Source organism: Oryctolagus cuniculus, chromosome 2, assembly GCF_051225735.1.
Source record: "Oryctolagus cuniculus isolate XC-2025 breed Fujian yellow rabbit chromosome 2, ASM5122573v1, whole genome shotgun sequence".
In the NCBI taxonomy this organism is placed as follows: domain Eukaryota; kingdom Metazoa; phylum Chordata; class Mammalia; order Lagomorpha; family Leporidae; genus Oryctolagus; species Oryctolagus cuniculus.
In genome coordinates, this window is record NC_142868.1 from 146,321,461 (window position 1) to 146,339,185 (window position 17,725).

The 17,725-nt window shown below is 45.2% G+C and overlaps 1 long non-coding RNA gene across 1 annotated transcript in view; it reads left to right on the plus strand.

Moving 5' to 3' along the window:
* Positions 1-17,124, plus strand: part of LOC138848611 (uncharacterized) — a 154,135-nt gene extending 137,011 nt beyond the window's left edge. Inside the window, exon 4 of the long non-coding RNA XR_016229345.1 lies at positions 16,938-17,124. This is a non-coding gene — a long non-coding RNA (uncharacterized LOC138848611). The remainder of the gene's footprint in view (positions 1-16,937) is intronic.
* The last annotated feature ends 601 nt before the right edge of the window (positions 17,125-17,725 follow it).

The window sequence follows — 17,725 nt, forward strand, 5'->3', positions numbered from 1 at the left end:
GCTACCCATGTGGGAGACCTGGAAGAAGCTCCTAGCTTCAATTTGCCTCAGCCTTGGCTGTTGTGGCCATCTGGGGAGTGAACCAGTGGGTGAAAGATTTCTCTCTGTCCTGCCCTCTCTATCTGTAACTCTGACTTTCAAATAAATAAATAAGTCTTAAAAAAAAAAAATCCAGCTCACCTGAACTTAAAAAAAAAAAAAGGAGGTCATTTGGCCCAGCAGTTGAGATGCGCAATCCCATATCAGAGTGTCAGAGTTTAATTCTTGCCTCCACTTCCTTTTTTAGAGACTTATTTATTTGACATACAGAGTGCCAGAGAGAGAAAGAGAATCAGAGACAGAGAGATATTCTGTCTGCTGGTTCACTCCCCAAATGCCCACCACCAGTCAGGGCTGGGCCAGGCCAAAGCCAAGCGCCTGGAACTCCATCCAAGCCTTCCTTATGGGTAGCAAGGACCCAAGTACTTAGGCCATCTTCTACTGCCTTCCAAGGCACATCAGCAGGGAGCTGGATCAGAAGCTGAATAGCTGGGACTCAAACCAGCACTCCCATATGGGATGCAAGCATCCCGGGTGGCAACTTAACCCATTTTACCGCAAGGCCCACCCCTCCCCGCACTGTGGCCCTGCCCCGCTCCGGGCGTCACGTCTCACTCTGCCTTCCTGCTAATCCCCATCCTGAGAGTCAGCAGGTGAGCCTTAAGTTCTTGGATCCCTACCGCCAGCGTGGGGGGCCCAGACTGAGTTCCTGGCTCCTGGTTTTGGCCTGGCCAACCCCTGGCTGTTGAAGGCATGTGAGAGGTGAACCAGCAGACGGAAGATCTCTTTCTGTCTCTCAATCCCCACCCGACCCTACTTTCTGAGTAAATAGAAAGAATGAATCAAAATGTGAAGACACCCCTGACTGACAGGGACTGGGGACGGATGCTCGTGACGTTTCGTGCTAAGTCACGAAAGGCAGGGAACTTGCACCTGGTGTTCCGGGATGCTCACTCTGGGGCTCCCTCTGAGAGCCAGCAGTGCTGTGAGAAGCCTGCAGTGTGGATGCTCCAATTACAGTCTCAGCTAACTCGGCTTTGGAGACAGTTCTCATTCAGGCACGAAACGGTGAGAGAAGAAGTCTTGAGATGACCTCATCTCCCAGCCAAATGAGTCATTTCGGGGTTCAAGTCTTCACCTTTGAGAACCCAAACATTATGGAACAGAAACAAGCTTTCCTTGTGCTCTATTCATATAATAAGCAAAATTTAATAGCTGTTATTTTATGCTACTACATTTGAGTTGCTTTTGATGCAGCAATTATAAAAGAAGGCTTTTATTACTTGGAAATGACATGCTGCCATAAGAAAATCTAAAATATAGGGGCTGGCGCCATGGCTCATTTGGTTAATCCTCCGCCTGTGGTGCCAGCATCCCATATGGACACTGGGTTCTAGTCCCGGTGGCTCCTCTTCCAGTCCAGCTCTCTGCTGTGACCCGGGAGGGCAGTGGAGGATGGCCCAGGTGCTTGGGCCCCTGCACCCGCACAGGAGACCAGGAAGGGGCACCTGGCTCCTGGCTTCGGATCGGTGCAGCGCTGGCCGTGACGGCCATTTGGGGAGTGAACTAACGGAAGGAAGACCTTTCTCTCTGTCTCTCTCTGTGTGTCTGTAACTCTACCTGTCAAATAAAAAAAATAATAAAATTTAAAAAAATATAAAATATAAAACATTTGGTAGGGCCGGCACTGTGGCGTAGCAAGTAAAGCTGCATCCCATATGGGTGTCAATTCGAGTCCTGGCTGCTCTACTTCTGATTCAGCTCTCTGCTATGGCCTGGGCAAGCAGTGGAAGATGGCCCAAGTCCTTGGGCCCCTGCACCCATGCGGGAGACCCGGAAGAAGCTCCTGGCTCCTGGCTCCTGGCTTTGGATCGGTCCCACTCCAGCTGTTGCTGCCATTTGGGAAGTGAATCAGCAGATGACGATCTTTCCCTCTCTCTGTGCCTCTTCCTCTCTGTAACTCTGCCTTTTGAATAAATAAACAAATCTTAAAAATTGAATTAAATTAAAAAATAAAAGCATTTGGCATTAGCCTTGGGACTAGGAGGCAAGCAGAAGCTGGGAGATCCCTTGAGATTATCAGTAGATCCCTGATAGGGCTCCAGCAGACTGTCGATGAGTACTTAAAAGAAAGCGGGAGAGTTACTGGAAGCCAGATGAAAGAAGGGTTTTCTACATGGAGGTGGAAAGGTCACTAACAAAGTTGCCTTCCATAACACGGCAAATAGGAGCTGTGCCTAATGAACTCAGTGATGCTGCTAGGGAGGTTTCTGGGCAGTGTGTTGAGAGTGCCAACGGGTTTCTTTTAGTTCAATGATGAGATACAAAAACAGAGTGAGACTAAAAAAGGAACAAAATATGGAAGAACTGTAAAGGAACCAGGGCTTGCTGAGTTTGAGAAATGAAATTATTTTTCTCCCCATTCTAGAGGGCAAAATATTCTCCAATTTTAAAATAATTCCAAAGCAAAGGTCAAAGCCAGGATGGGCCTGTAACATACCTGCTTACAACACCAGAAAGCTGTAAGATGGTGCCTCACAGAATTTATCGGCTAGCCAAAGGACTTCTGAAGATCTTAAAGGTGTGGCTACGTGGAAGACATGGATGGAGTTCCAGGTTACTGGCTTCGGCTTGGTCTAGTCCCAGCCATTGCGGCCATTTGGGGAGTGAACCAGTGGATGGAAGATCTCTTTCTCTCTGTCTCTCCCTCTCTATCACTCTGCCTTTAAAATAAATAATTTGTAAAAAATAAAAATGTAGCTCTTAGAAATTCCTTGTAAAAATAGTTTTAAGCAATATAATGGGAATTGTCCCTCAGCAGCCATGCAGGACTCCAAGATAACAGCCTTTTGCCATGTAACTCTGATACCCCTCCATCAAAAAGTGGCATTGAACTCCGATTCCTCTGAATTGGAGAGCCTTTATCTCTCTTGTAATCAATAGAATATGGCAGAGATAGCGGCAGGTGTTGTGGCACAGCAAGTTAAGCCATCTCTCAGGATGCTGGCATCCCATATTAGAGTGCATGGGGTTGGGTCTTGTCTCCACCTTCTCATTCAGCTTAATGTTAATGTGTCTAGGAGGCAACACGTGATGGCTCAAGAACTTGAGTTCCTGCCCCTACATAGGAGACCTGCTGGAGTCCCTGACTCCTGGCTTCAGCCCAGCCCAGCCCAGCCCAGCCCTAACTTTTGCTGGATTCGAGGAGTGAATCAGTGAATAGAAGCTATCTCTCTGTGTCTGTCTGTTACTCTCCCTCTCTCTGTCACTCCACCTTTCAAATAATATGAATAAATAACTATTAAAAAGTATGGCAGAGATATTATGTTGCCTGGCTTCTGAGTCTGGGTCAGGAAAGGTCATGCAGCTTCTCCCTGCTTCTCTTGGAATGCTTGCTTGCAGGTTGCTCCCCTACAAAGTCAGACCCTATGCCAGGAGAAACCCAAGCCACATGCAGAGACCCTGAGTAGGTGCCCTGGTCAACAGTCCCAACTGCAGCCAGTTGGGTACACTATTAGGCACTAGATATAAATTATGAAGCATTCAGATTATTACTGCTCCCAGCCCATCCGGTCACCTCCAGCATTTGTGTCTTCCCAGCTGAAGCCACAAACACTACAAATCTACACTGTGAAACAGAGACAAGGCATCCTCCATTGTGCCCTACAAAAGTTCCCAACTCTCAGAGTTTGAGTATAACAAGATAGTTTTTTTTTTTTCATGCCACGAAATTTGGAGAGTAGTTTCATACACAGCAATAAAAGCCAAATTAGGAATCAGGGCACATCCAAAGGACCAAAAGAAGGTGGTTTGGGCTACTGCTGTACACTTTAAGTAACCATCTCTGTTGTTTTCTACCATCAGAAATCAAAAATAAGATTAAAAAAGTCAAGAGCATCTGAAACAGAAGTAGTTGAGAAAATTATGGAGATGTGGCTGACAAATCAATGTAACCACTATACCAGGCAGAGTACATTACTTGTTTTCAGACTTTCATATGTGTTGTAGAGATACACACAGAGGTCTACAGTCCTACACAGGTTTTCTTTACATCAAGTTTCATTATAAAGCAGGGCCCAACCAGTGTAGCTCTTACTTCACCCTGAGCAGCTACCCAGCAGATACTAAAACCAGCCGTCTACATGTCCCTGTGAAAGGTAACTGCTGCGAACCCTGGGATTGGAGTGTTTTGTCCCACCTACAGCAAAACCATCTCTCTGCTTAAGACCCTATTGTTTGATAATTGGAAAAGATGAAGTGGGAAATTTGGCAGTTTCTTTTTCCCAAATATGATTTCCCTGCCCCCTTAACCATTCTCCCACAATGAGTATCATTTTCAAGGCTACACTTCCACAGCCACTCTAATCTATAACAATTCTAAATCAGGAGGCATTAGCTCTTTAGGTTCTTTGTACATGGTTTTCATTTTGGAATGCACTCAGGGTGCAAGGCAAATGCCTGCTGGCCCTATGTTTATTTTTTCAGCTGGTGATTGAAGTTCTGGTCCAGTTATAACAGATGGAAATGCCAATGTCTTGTCCATTTGCAGCTTTATTGCAAATCTTGCATTGCATTGGGGTCATATTTCTATTCTCAGCATGTAAAATAAAAGTAATTTTCATGTCTGTGTATCCAAAGTAAATATCATTGTATTTACCCCCCACCTCTGCCTCATAGAACTATTTAAAAATAAACAGACAAGAATATGGAAAAATAATATTCCAAGAATCTGGAGGAATGTTATTAACACAAAGGATTCTGATTCATTGTACAGGATTTAAAAAAATATTCTGTTCTATAATCTCTGACCACCATTTTGCCTATATTTTATATCTACTTTTTCTAGGTGTTTATTCAACCATTTAGTAAAATGCTGATTGAGGGCCTACTGTACACAATATATTGGGATACAAGAGTGATGGAGATAGACCAGATGAGGTTCTTGGCTTAATGGCATCTCTATTTGGTGTCAGGAGCAGATATGAAACACGTAAATGAAGAAGAAAATGTCACACTGGGGAAAATGTTTTGAAGAAAAGAAGCATGGGGAATGGGCAAATTAGAGTGGTAACTTTAATAGGGCATTGATTTGTGTCCAGGTCTTAATTTATGAAGGTGACTGGGTTGTAGGATGGGAAGAAGTTAATGGCATTGAAAGAAGAATTGATTACTTATGGATCTTGGGAGAAGGGGACATGCCCTGTACCGAGAGCCACGTGGGGAAGCACCAGATTTGGACAAGAGGGAGTAACAGGAGCTTGGGGAAAGCATGGTCCAGGGCCTTAATTAAGTTTTCTGAGGGAAAGAAAAGGCAGGCCGGACTCTGGGCTGTAGGAGTCGTCTCTGGTTGTCCATCCCTGGTTTGGGGCATGGGAAATATTGGCTGGCAGTGTGAGAATCACATGAAGGAGGTGGTTGAGGATATGGATTTGAGATTGGCTGGAGGATTTGTAACATGATTTTTTGTGTGTGTGTGCACTAAATTAAGTGGATCACAGAGGAGATGAAAAGAACTTTGGCCATCAGTTTGGCCCTGGGATTAATAAATGCTAAACAGATAAATACACAATCCAAGAAAACACAAGCTTGTTCAGGGAAGGCCTTTCTGAGAAGCAACATTAAAACTTAGACCTAGAGTCTGATCTGATTTCATCATCATTTAAAAAAAATCATCTATTATTTTTCACTTTATGTTTCTGTGTGGGAGCAAACTGTTGAAATCCTTACTTAAGGTATACTAAGCTGATCTTCTGTATATTAAGATAATTGAAAATGAATCTTGATGTGAATGGAAGGGGAGAGGGAGTGGGAAAGGGGAGGGTTGTGGGTGGGAGGGACGGTATGGGGGGGGAAGCCATTGTAACCCATGAGTCGTACTTTGGAAATTTATATTCATTAAATAAAAGATTAAAAAAAAAAAAAAACTTAGACCTAGACACTAGGAGGAAACCAGCCATGCAAAGAGACCGGGGGAAGAGCTCCAGGCGGAGGGAACAGCACTGCAGAAGCCCGGCAGAAAGGACTTGGAAAGGGTAGACAGGCCAGGCCATGCAAAGCCTTGTGGATTTTCATGCTGTGGTGATTGTTACCAAGGGAGTGACAGGATCAGGCTTTCTTTTTAAGGTGTCATAGCTGACTTTGGCTGATGTGAGAAGTGGATCGGGGTATGGTGAGGGAAAAATGGGATGCTGGAGACCAGTTAGAAGTCTGCTACAGTTTTAAGAAGAGGTTGCTTTTCTCATGCCAGCAAGAAAATGTAGTTTTTTAGTGTTTTTTTTCAGGTAGTGATCACAGATTTGCATTTATTAATTCATACCCATTGCACCATAGTTGGCTAATAAGTACTCAACAAATATCACCTCCTTCTTTTGAGGTATTTGGTCCTGTGCCTCACCACTTTTAAACTTTGAAAACTCCATAAATGCACCAATTCAAAATGACAAATATTTTTGAGCAACTGATTTGTGTAAGGTACTGTGTGAGGATTTGAATATTCAAAAATAAATAATACTTGGTCCCAGCTCTCCAGGAAGCTACCGCCTGAAAGGAAGCCAGCAGCCTTCCCAAGGTGAGCAGATCAGCAGCGAGATGGCGCTTTCCTGGCACTATAGGCTTTTCCTCTAAATGTTGGGAGTAGAATAGTTCTGTAGACTTCTAGATGGGCTGGAGAGAGAGGAAAAGTCAGAAAGACTTAGATAATGTCAGACATGAAATGACAATTTTTATTTTCAACTGCATTTAATTTATTCAGTCACCTGACAACTAACTTGCTAGTGGGATTTTGTTTTCACTTCCTGATAACTGGAATGGTAGGAGACAGTGAACAAAAGATATCCTCTGGGTGGGCACTGGAGTCTTAAGACTCTGAGACAACTGCATCCCATACCAGAGTGCCTTTTTTTCTTTAATGATTTTTAAAATTTATTTGAAAGGTAGAGTTGGAGAGCGAGAAAGAGATCTTCCATCCACTGGTTCACTCCCCAGATGGCCACAACAACCAGGGCTGGGCCAAGCCGATGCCAGGAACCAGGAACTCCATCCAAGTCTTCCATGTGGGTGTCCGGGGCCCAAGAGCTTGGGCCATCTGCTGCTGCTTTCCCAGAGAGCAGGAAGCTGGATCAGAAGTGGAACAGCAGAGACTTGAACTGTTGTTCACGTGAGATGCCTTGTCACAGGCGGTGATTTAACCTGCAGGCCACAGCACCAGCCTCCCAGTTCCACTTCTGATTCCAGCTTTCTGTAAATGCTACCCTGGGAGGTAGGAAGTGATGGCTTAAGTGCTTGGCTTCCTGCCATCTAAATGGAAGACACAAATTGAGTTCTAGGCCCCTGACTTCAGTCTGTCAGGTTCTGGCTGTTATGGGCATTTGAGGGGTAAACCAGGAGACAAAAGATCTCTCTGTGTCTGCTTTTCAAATCTTTTTTTTTTTTTTTTTAACAAAGAGAGAGAGAGCGAGAGAGAGAGAGATCTTCCATTCACTGGTTCACTCCTCAGATGGCCATAACAACCAGAGCTGGGCCAGGCTGAAGCCAGAAACTCCCACGTGGGTTCAGGGGCCCAAGCACTTGAGAAACTTCTGCTGCTTTCCCAGGCTCGTTAGCAGGGAGCTGATCAGAAGTGGAGCAGCCAGGACTCAAAGCAGTGCTCATATGGGATGTTAGCATCGCAGGCACCAGCTTTACCCACTACATCCCAACACCGGCCCCTCAAAGAATTTTTTAATCATAATAAACAAAAGCCCTAATAGACTACTTTAAAAAGGGTGTCCTCTGGCTTGAAGGAAGGTTCTGAGTCAGCTCATTCATTAAAAAGCTACTTCTTCGATCAAATTCCCACAATACAATATATATATATATACCCTTCTGTTGCCAAATAAAAGCAATTTTTGTGAATCATCACATTTAGAAATTACTTTAAATAAAAAATGTTCAAGGAAACGGCATTGTGGTACAGTGGCTTAAGCCACAGCTTGAGACGCCGGCATCCCATATGAGCGTCAGCTGAAGTCCTGGCTGCTCTGCTTCCCATCCAGCTCCCTGCTAAAGTGCCTGGGAAAGCAGCAGAAATGGCCCAAGTGCTTGGGCCCCTGCACCCACATGGGAGAGACCCAGATGACATTCCAGGCTCCTGGCTTCAGCCTGGCCCAGCCTGGGCTGTTACAGCCATTTGGGGAGTGAACCAGTGGATGGAAGAGCTCTCAGAAAAGCATCTTTATAGCCCCTCCCCGCCAAACATTACCAAGCTAGAAACTCAAGAAGAAAGGGATGGCTGTATTAGGTGAAACACAAGGACAGGCATGATGACAAGGAAAAGGACGCAAAAACCATAATCAAAAGTTTGGGGGCCAGGGTTGTAGCACAGCAGGTTGAGCCACTGCCTGCAATGCTCATATCCCATATTGGTGCCTGTTCAAGTCCTGGCTGCTCCACTTCCAATCCAGTTCCCCACTAATGTGTCTGGGAAAGCAGGGGAAGGTGGCCCAAGTACTTGGGCCCTGCACCCATGTGGGAGACTTGGATGAAGCTTCTGGCTTCAGCGTGGCCCAGCTCTGGCTGTTGCAGCCATCTGGGGAGTGAAACAGTGGATGGAAGACCTCTCTCTCTGTCTCTACACCCTGTAACTCTTTCAAATAAATAAAATAAATCTTTTAAAAAATAGATGTGTCTATCTACCTGTCATCTATGTATTTATTTATTTGAAACACAGAACAACAGAGAGAGAGAGACAGAGACAGCAAGTGAAATCTTCTATCCTCAAATGGCTTCAACAGCCAAGGCTGGACCAGGCTGAAGCCAGGAGCCAGGAACTCCATCTATCTGGCGTGCATACAAGTACCAAGGCCATTTTCCACTGCTCTCCTGGGCACTTTAGCAGGAACTGAATCAGAAGTCGAGCAGACAGGATTCCAGCCATCACTTGCTGGCTCACAAGTGACGGCTTAACTGGCTGCCCCTCAATGCTGGGGCACTATTTTCTAACGTGACTTTCCAGGTGGTTCTAATGTGCAGCCATGATTGGGAACTACTGGTCTGCTGGCCCCTTAAAGAGCTGCACTGGGTCCAGGGAATACACACTTGAAAGAGAACAACTTGTTTCCACGCCCTACATCTACTTCCGCAATCATGTGCTCCCATCTGTGTAGTTTTCCTGCAAGGGATTTAAAGAGTTTGTAATTCTGTGGTTTGAGTACATTTTCGGGAGTGAGTGCATGCATGTGTGCGTATGAGGTTCTTTGACTACTGTCAGTCCGCCAGTTGCAGCCTTAGTTTCTCGTGGGCCAGGGATCCATGTCCTAACGTAGCACTGTGGGGAAGAACACAACTTATAGAGTCAGGCTGCATTGGAATCTTGGTTCCATCACTTGCTAGCTGTGGAACCATGGGTTTCTTAACCATCTCTCTCATTTTCTTCAGCTACAAAATGGGGTTGCTGCAAAATTAGGGTGCTTGTGGGAATTATATGAGATTTGTGTTGGTTTTAAAATATGTTTGCAGGGGCACGCTTTTGGAACTTGAGGTGGACACTGCTTAGGAAGCCTGTGTCCCACGTTGGAGCACCTGAGCTTGATCCTCAGCTCTGGCTCCCAATTCCAGCTTCCGACTGATGCAGAGTTTGGGAAGCAGTAGTGATAGCTCAAATAGTTGAGTCCCTGCCACCTGTAAGAGACCATGGGAGGGGCCAGAGCTGTGATGTAGCAGGTAAAGCCACTGCCTGCAATACTGGCATCCCATAGGGGCACCAGTTCAAGTCCCAGCTACTCCACTTCCAATCCAGCTCTCTGCTAATGCACCTGAGACAGCAGTGGAAGATGACCCAAGTTCTTGGGCCCCTGTACCTGCGTGGGAAACCCAGAAGAAGCTCCAGGCTCTGGCTTCGGATCAGCCCAACTCCGACCATTGCAGTCATTTGGGAAGTGAAACAGCAGATGCAATACGCCCCCTGCCCCAACCTGGCCTCTCTGTAACTCAGCCTTTCAAATAGAATAAGTAAATATTAAAGAGAGAGAGAGGGAGAGAGAGAGAGAGATGGATGATAGGAAGCTTGGATTGATTTCCAGGCAGTTCCCATCTTCTAGTCATTGCAGGCATTTGGGGAGTAAGGCAGTAGATGGGCTTGCTCTCTCTCTCTCTCTGCTTCTCAAATAAAGAAGTGTTTAGGCTGGTGCCGCGGCTCACTAGGCTAATCCTCTGCCTGTGGCGCCGGCACCCTGGGTTCTAGTCCTGGTTGGGGCGCTGGATTCTGTCCCGGTTGCTCCTCTTCCAGTCCAGCTGTCTGCTGCGGCCCCGGAAGGCAGTGGAGGATGGCCCAAGTGCCTGGGCCCTGCACCCGCATGGGAGACCAGAAGGAAACACCTGGCTTCTGGCTTCGGATTGGTGCAGCACACCGGCCATAGCGGCCATTTGGGGGGTGAACCAATGGAAGGAAGACCTTTCTCTCTCTCTCTATCTCTCTCTCTCTCTCACTGTCTAACTCTGCCTGTCAAAAAAAAAAAAAAAAAGAAGAAGAAGAAGAAGAAGTGTTTAAAAAAGACACACAGAAATTAATCAGCACTTCTCCTTCCAAACTATGGAGCTGAATTTCTCTTCCCTTGGGTATGGGTGGACTTAGTGACTAACAAATAGAATAAGACACATGTGATAGCGTCTCTGAGATTAGGACATAAAAGGCATTGTGGCTTTGAATCGTCTGCTTTGGGGGCAGGAGCTGCCTTGTTGTGAGGTTGCTGGGTCAGCCTAGAGAGTCCTGTGGTGAGGACCCAAGGCTCCCCCAGCAGCCCTGTGAGGAAGCCATCTTGGATGGGGCTCCTCCAGCCCTAGCCAAGCTCTGACAATGCAGTCCCCTGACAATATTCTCCTGGCATCCTCCTGAGAGACCTGAACCAGAACCAAACCACTAAGCCATCTGGAATTCCTTACTCACGGATGCTAAGATAAGAAATTGTTGTTGTTGAGCTATTAGGTTTTAGGGTAATTAGTAAGCAATAGATAACTAATACAAGATGATACTATAAAATTTTCTTTTTTAATTTGAAAATTTATTTATTTGAAAGAGTTAAAGAGACAGAGATCTTCGATACGCTGGTTCACTCCCTAGATGACCACAACAGCTGGGGCTAGGCCAGGAGCTTCTTCCAGACCTTCCACATGAGTTCAGGGGCCTAAGCACTTGGACCGTCTTCTGCTGCTTTTCCCAGGAGCATTAACAGGGAGCTGGATCAGAAGTGGAGCAGCCAAGACATGAACCAGCGCCCCATGGGATGCCAATGTCACAGATGGCAGCTTTACCTGCTATGTTCAATGTTGGTCCCAGCTCTTAAAATATATATGGTAAACACTCGGTAAATGTTGATCATTGCTTTTACAGCTAGATTTTTTTCATTATTTAAATATTTGTTTGATTAAAAGAGTGACAGAGGAAGAGAGAGATTTTCCATCTGTTGGTTCACTTCCCAAATGGCCACAATGGCCGGGGCTTGGCCAGACTGAAGCCAGGAAGCCTGGAAGTTCATCCAGGTTGCCCGCTTGGGTGACTAGGGTCCAAGTGCTTGGGCCATGCTCTGTTGCTTTTACAGGTTCATGAGCAGGGAGCTGGATTAGAAGTATAGCAGCAGCCAGCTGGAGTTGTGGAAGTAGTTGTAGTGGTGGTGGTGGTGGTGGTGGTGGTGGAGGCACAGCTGGAACTCAAGCCAGCACTTAGATAGGGGATGGCGGTGTTGCAAGCGGCAGCTTAACCAGCTGCACCACATTGCCAGCCCCTGTGTTTCTCTTTGTACCCTTAGCACCTAACATTTGCTACCTAGTTGGTGGTCGACATACACATGTGAGTGAATGAATGAATGAATGAATGGAGTGAAAGTGAAGAGTTGAGGCAATCATCAGTGGCAGTTGTTTGAGCAAGGATATTTTCAAACAAAATCTTACTCCACATCATCAGCCAAGGCTGAAACAAGAAAACAGAAACTACTGTGGTATTTCAGAGGGAACTGAATCCTAGGAATCCCTTACATAGGCAATGGAAGACAGGAGAAGCCAAGCAGACATGAATGAGGCAACCTAGGGATTAGCAAGAGCGGGAAACTGCGTTGTTCTGTGAGCCTGAGGGATGGTGCAAAGAGGTGGGTTACACGGTCCTGCAGCTGGAGCTGCCCACAGTGGGATCCACAGAAGGAGGTGTGTTGGGCCAGAGCTGGGAAACAGGAGACTTGTGAGGCAGAGACAGTGAGAAAGAAACATCTCAGCTTCTTCTTTCTCCTCTACCAGTGCACCACCTTGCCAGATCTCTCTGGAAGTCAGCTAGGAAGGAAGCCTCGCAGATGAGCGAAATCCCCCAAGAAGCACAGCCAGAAGAAAGGTGCACAATGGATCTCAGAGCAAAATGTGTGTTAATAATTAGTATATGGAAGTGCGCATATATGTGTGTAGGTGTATGTAAATATATAGATACACAGAGAGAAAGTTAACAATGTGGAAACTGGGCCAGCGCTGGGGCTCACTTAGCTAATCCTCTGCCTGCAGTGCCGGAATCCCATATGGTCACCGGGTTCTAGTTCCGGTTGCTCCTCTTCCAGTCTAGCTCTCTGCTGTGGCCCGGGAAGGCAGTGGAGGATGGCCCAAGTGCTTGGGCTCCTGCACCCGCGTGGGAGACCAGGAGGAAGCACCTGGCTCCTGGCTTCGGATCAGCATAGCTCCGGCCGTAGCGACCATTTGGGGGGTGAACCAACGGAAAGGAAGACCTTTCTCTATCTCTCTCTCCCTCTCACTGTCTGTAACTCTTCCTCTCAAATAAATAAATAAAAAATCTTAAAAAAAAATTGGAAATTGACCAGCACACACCAAGGAAGAAAACAGATAAAAGTTTTATCTTTTGTAAACTTAAATGTAAAGTAGCTTTATTTTTTGTACAAATGATAATATATATTAACATATTAGTACTCTCCAGTGTGAATTTAATATGTTGTATATTTTGATGTGTATATAGTTTTCATTTTTATGTGATTTTATTTTTACTGGTATATAATTGTATTTTATGGGTTACAATGTGATAATCTCATATATGAATAAGCATGTAGTGATCAAATCAGAGTAAATAATATTTCCATCTCTTTAAATATTTATCATTTCTTCGTGTTGGGGAACTTCAAACTCCTCTCTTCTAGTTTTTTATAAAATAGATAATACAGGGGCCGGTGCTGTGGCACAGCGGGTTAAAGCCCTGGCCTGAAGCACAAGCATCCATATGGGGGCCGGTTCTAGTCCCAGCTGCTCCTCTTCCGATCTAGCTCTCTGCTATGGCCTGGGGAAGCAGTAGAAGATGGCCCAAGTCCTTGGGCCCCTGCACCCATGTGGGAGACCCGGAAGAAGCTCCTGGCTCCTGGCTTTGGATCAGCGCAGCTCCAGCCATTGTGGCCAATTGGGGAGTGAACCAGCAGATAGAAGACCTCTTTATCTGTCTCCTTCTCTCTCTGTAACTCTGTTTTTCAAATAAATAAAATAAATCTTAAAAAAAGAAAATAGATAATATATTGTTGTGAATTACATTCAATTTTTAATTTTTTAATGAAATCCTTGATTTGAGAAACCATAAATTTAGATGATCAGTCAAAACACTCTTACCAAAAAAGTATTATTTTGTTTTGCCATAAATGTCAGTATTAAAATCTTTGATGAAATCTGAAAAACTTTTTTGTTTTTAAAGATGTATTTTGTTTATTTGAAAGGTGGAGTTACAGAGAGAAAGAGAGGGAGAGATAGATCTTCCATTACTGGTCTGCTCCCCAAATGGGCGCAACAACCAGAGCGGGGCCAGGGCAAAGCCAGGAGCCAGGAGCCTCTTTGGGGTCTCCCCTGTGGGTGCAGGGGCTCAGGCACTTGGGCCAGCTTCTGCTACTTTTCCAGGTGCATTAGCAAGAAATGGAACAGCTTGGAACTGGAATAGGCACTCGTATGGGATATCGGTTTCAAAGGTGCTGATTTAACCTACCGAGCTACGATGCCAACCCCTATGTGGCATTTTAGCACACTGTGCCACTGCACCTGCCCCTGTACCAGTCTTGTGACATTGATCTAAGTCCAGAATTATTTTGAAATAAAAAATTAAAAATAATAAAGAGACTGGCATTATTGCACAGCACGTTACGCCACTGCTTGCAATGCCAGCATCTGTTATAGGCACTTGTTCCAGTCCCAGCTGCTCCATTTCTGACCCAGCTCTCTGCTGATGTGGGAAGGCAGGGCAGGATGATCTGAGTACTCAGGCCCCTGACATGCAGGTTAGAGGCCCTGATGGAGTTCCAGGCTCCTGGCTTCGGCCTGGCCCAGCCCAGCTGTTGCAGCCATTTAGGGAGTGGACCAGCAAATGGAAGATCTCTCTCTCTCTCTCTCTATTTTTGTCTCTCCCTCTCTCTGTGTAACTGTGCCTTTCAAATAAATAAATATTTTAAAAATTAATTAATAGGGGCCACCGCTGTGGCATAGTGGGTAAAGCCACCACCTGTGATGCCAGCTTCCCATTTGGGCACCAGTTCGATTTCTGGCTGCTCCACTTTCCAATCCAGCTCCCTGCTAATTTAGGCCTGGGAAAGCACTGGAGAATGACCCAAGTGCTTGGGCCCCTGCACCCCCATGGAAGACCCGGAAGAAGCTCGAGGCTCCCGGCTTCAGCCTGGCCCAGCCCTGGCTGTTGCAGCCATTTGGGGAGTGAACCAATGGCTGGAAGATCTCTCTCACTCTTCCTCTCTCTCTCCTCTCTCTCTCTGACTCTTTCTTTCAAATCAATAAAATAAATCATTTTTAAAAATTAATAGAAACACTTTCGCTAAAGTTATGTGTGATGGGATAGCAAGAAGGTTTGGGAAAGAAGGATTAAAAAATTAGTTTTTAAAATAAAGGAAAGACAAACCTCATAAAATCTGAGAGCGTGCCAGCACGCTAGCAAGCTGCACAGTGTCGATGCTGCAGCTGGGGCAGCTGAGGTGTGGGACACTCCTTGCCACCGATGGGAACCTCAGCTCGGCTCTCCGCCCAGCGTTTGGGCAGCCGGGATGGAGAGGCTGAACTGCTGGGATCTGCAGAGCTGCCCTCTCCAGTGGCCAGTCTTAAAACGAGTGAAGTACCAGGTTGATCTTGTGTAGATAAAGATAATTGAAAATGAATCTTGATAAAGAATGGGATGGGAGAGGGAGTGGGAGATGAAATGGTTGCAGGTAGGAGGGAGGTTATGGGGGGGGAAAGTCGCTATAAGCCAAAAGTTATACTTTCAAAATTTATATTTATTAAATAAAAGTTTAAAAAAAAAGAGTGACGTCAGCCCAGGAGAAGAACTTAGATAAACACAGCACAGGAGCCGGGGCTGTGAAGTAGCGGGTAAAGCCACCTCCTGCAACACCAGCATCACGTATGCACAGCAGTTCGTTCAGTTCCTGTGTTTCCCAGCTGCAACACTTCAGTTCCAGCTCCTTGCTAATGCACCTGGGAAAGCAGTGGAAGATGGCCCAAATGTTTGGGTGCCGAACCCACATGGGAGACCTGGATGAAGCTCCTGGCTCGTGGCTTCAGCCTGGCCCAGCACTGGCTTTTGCTGCCATCTGGGGAGTGAACCAGCACATGGAAGACCTCTCTGTCTCTCCCTCTCTTTCTCTGTAACTCTGACTTCCAAAATAAAGAAATCTTAAAAAATAAATAAATTTTAAAAAAAGATGCGGAATACACGAGTCATTTGGCAAGTGTGTGCTGGGATAAGGGGGAGGGGCTGAGTAGAATGGGCAATTTTAAATTATCTAAGAAACGTGAAAAATGTGGGATATTGCTGGAAATTTCAGGACCAGTCTTTAAGTCTTCATAAACTCAAGGAGGCCATCAGCATATTGTGAATTTAGTTTCCTGAAGGGCTATCTGGAATTAAAATGGTACCCAGCATGTGTGAACTTCAAGCAGCAGCCAAGATCTTTGTCTGCTGTAAATCAACCATTATACCGATCCTAAAGTTTTCTCTATAATCAACCTGTAATTCATGGGAGCAAGGCTCAAAAACTGTTTCCAATACCGCTTATCAATCTATCAGAAAATGACCAGCACCTGGGGGAAAACATACAAAGAAAATGAACAGGAGGCAGAGCTGTGGTGTAGTGGGTAAAGCCACCACCTGCAGTGCCAGCATCCCATATGGGTGCAAGTTCAAGTCCTTGCTGTTCCACTTCCCATCTAGCTCTCTGCTATGGCCTGGGAAAGCAGTAGAAGATGGCCCAAGTGCTTGGGCCCTGTACCCTCATGGGAGACCAGGAGGAAGCACCTGGCTCCTGGCTTCGGATAGCGGCCATTTGGGGAGTGAACCAATGGAAGGAAGACCTTTCTCTCTGGCTCTCTCTCTGTCTATAACTCTACCTGTCAAATTAAAAGAAGGGGGGGGAGGGGGGAGGGGGAGGAGGAGGAGGCAGCCCCTGGAAAGCAATGATAAAATACTCATAAAATCCACAAATTGGAACCTGGGAGTAAGGAGCTGGCTGATTCCAAACATAAAGAAATATAAAGAACTGAAAGTCCAGTTGCCTGGTGTGGTTCGTACATGTGTTGAAAACTTGCACTGTGCACCATAAAAGTGTACAAGTATTATATGAATATAATATACAAGTTAACACATGTTTTACAATATGTATTATTGTACAATATATGTACAAGTTAACACATATTTTAAATAATAAAATGATAATTTTTAAGTCAGCAAGTTGGTTTTTTTTAAATTGCAATATCCATTATTAGGAAAGGTAGGACAAATGAATATATGCATTTGATAAACCTATCATAACAGTGTAGGGGCCGGCATTGTGGTGCAGTGGGGTAAGCCACCACTTGCGGCATGCCGTATGGAAGCATGAGTCCTGACTACTCTGTTTCTGGTCCAGCTCCCTGCTAATGTGCCTGGGAAAGCAGCAGAAGATAACCCAAGTACTTGGAAGTATTTGGAAGGCCTGGATGAAGTTCCTGGCTCCTGGCATCAACCTGACCCAGTCATTGTGACCATTCGGGGATGGAAGATCTCTCTCTCTCTCCCTGTGTCACTCTATCAAATAAATAAATCTTTTTTTTAAAGGAGTGTAAATTCATGATATCTTCATGGAGTATAATTTAGCATTCACATGAGAAGCCTTCACAGTACACATACTCTTTGGCACAGAAATTCTACTTCTAGAAATTTATCTTAAGGAAATAATCACTGGTATCCCAAGAGATTTTGCCACCAGGATTTTTATAAAATTGACAACTTGGAGACAGCCTTCACTTCCACAACTGGCTAGTTAAGCCAAGGTATATTCATTACGTAGAGTACTATGCAGCCATTAGAAATGACATACAGAAAGAACAGTTTTAGCACAGGGGAAAAATATTCTCATTATATTAAAAAAAAACAGTGGATTAGAAAAACAGTGAGATCACATTTTTTTTTTCAATTCATGGTTAGTTTATTAATCCATTTATGCAGGATTATGGATACAAGAGCCGACTCTACTACTTAAAGTGTTTTGAGGATTACATTGGCTACTTTTTTTTTTATTTAATGAACATAAATTTCCAAATTACAGCTTATGGATTACGATAGCTTCCCCCCCATAACTTCCCTCCCACCCACAATGCTCCCCTCTCCCACTCCCTCTCCCCTTCCATTCACATCAAGATTAATTTTCAATTATCT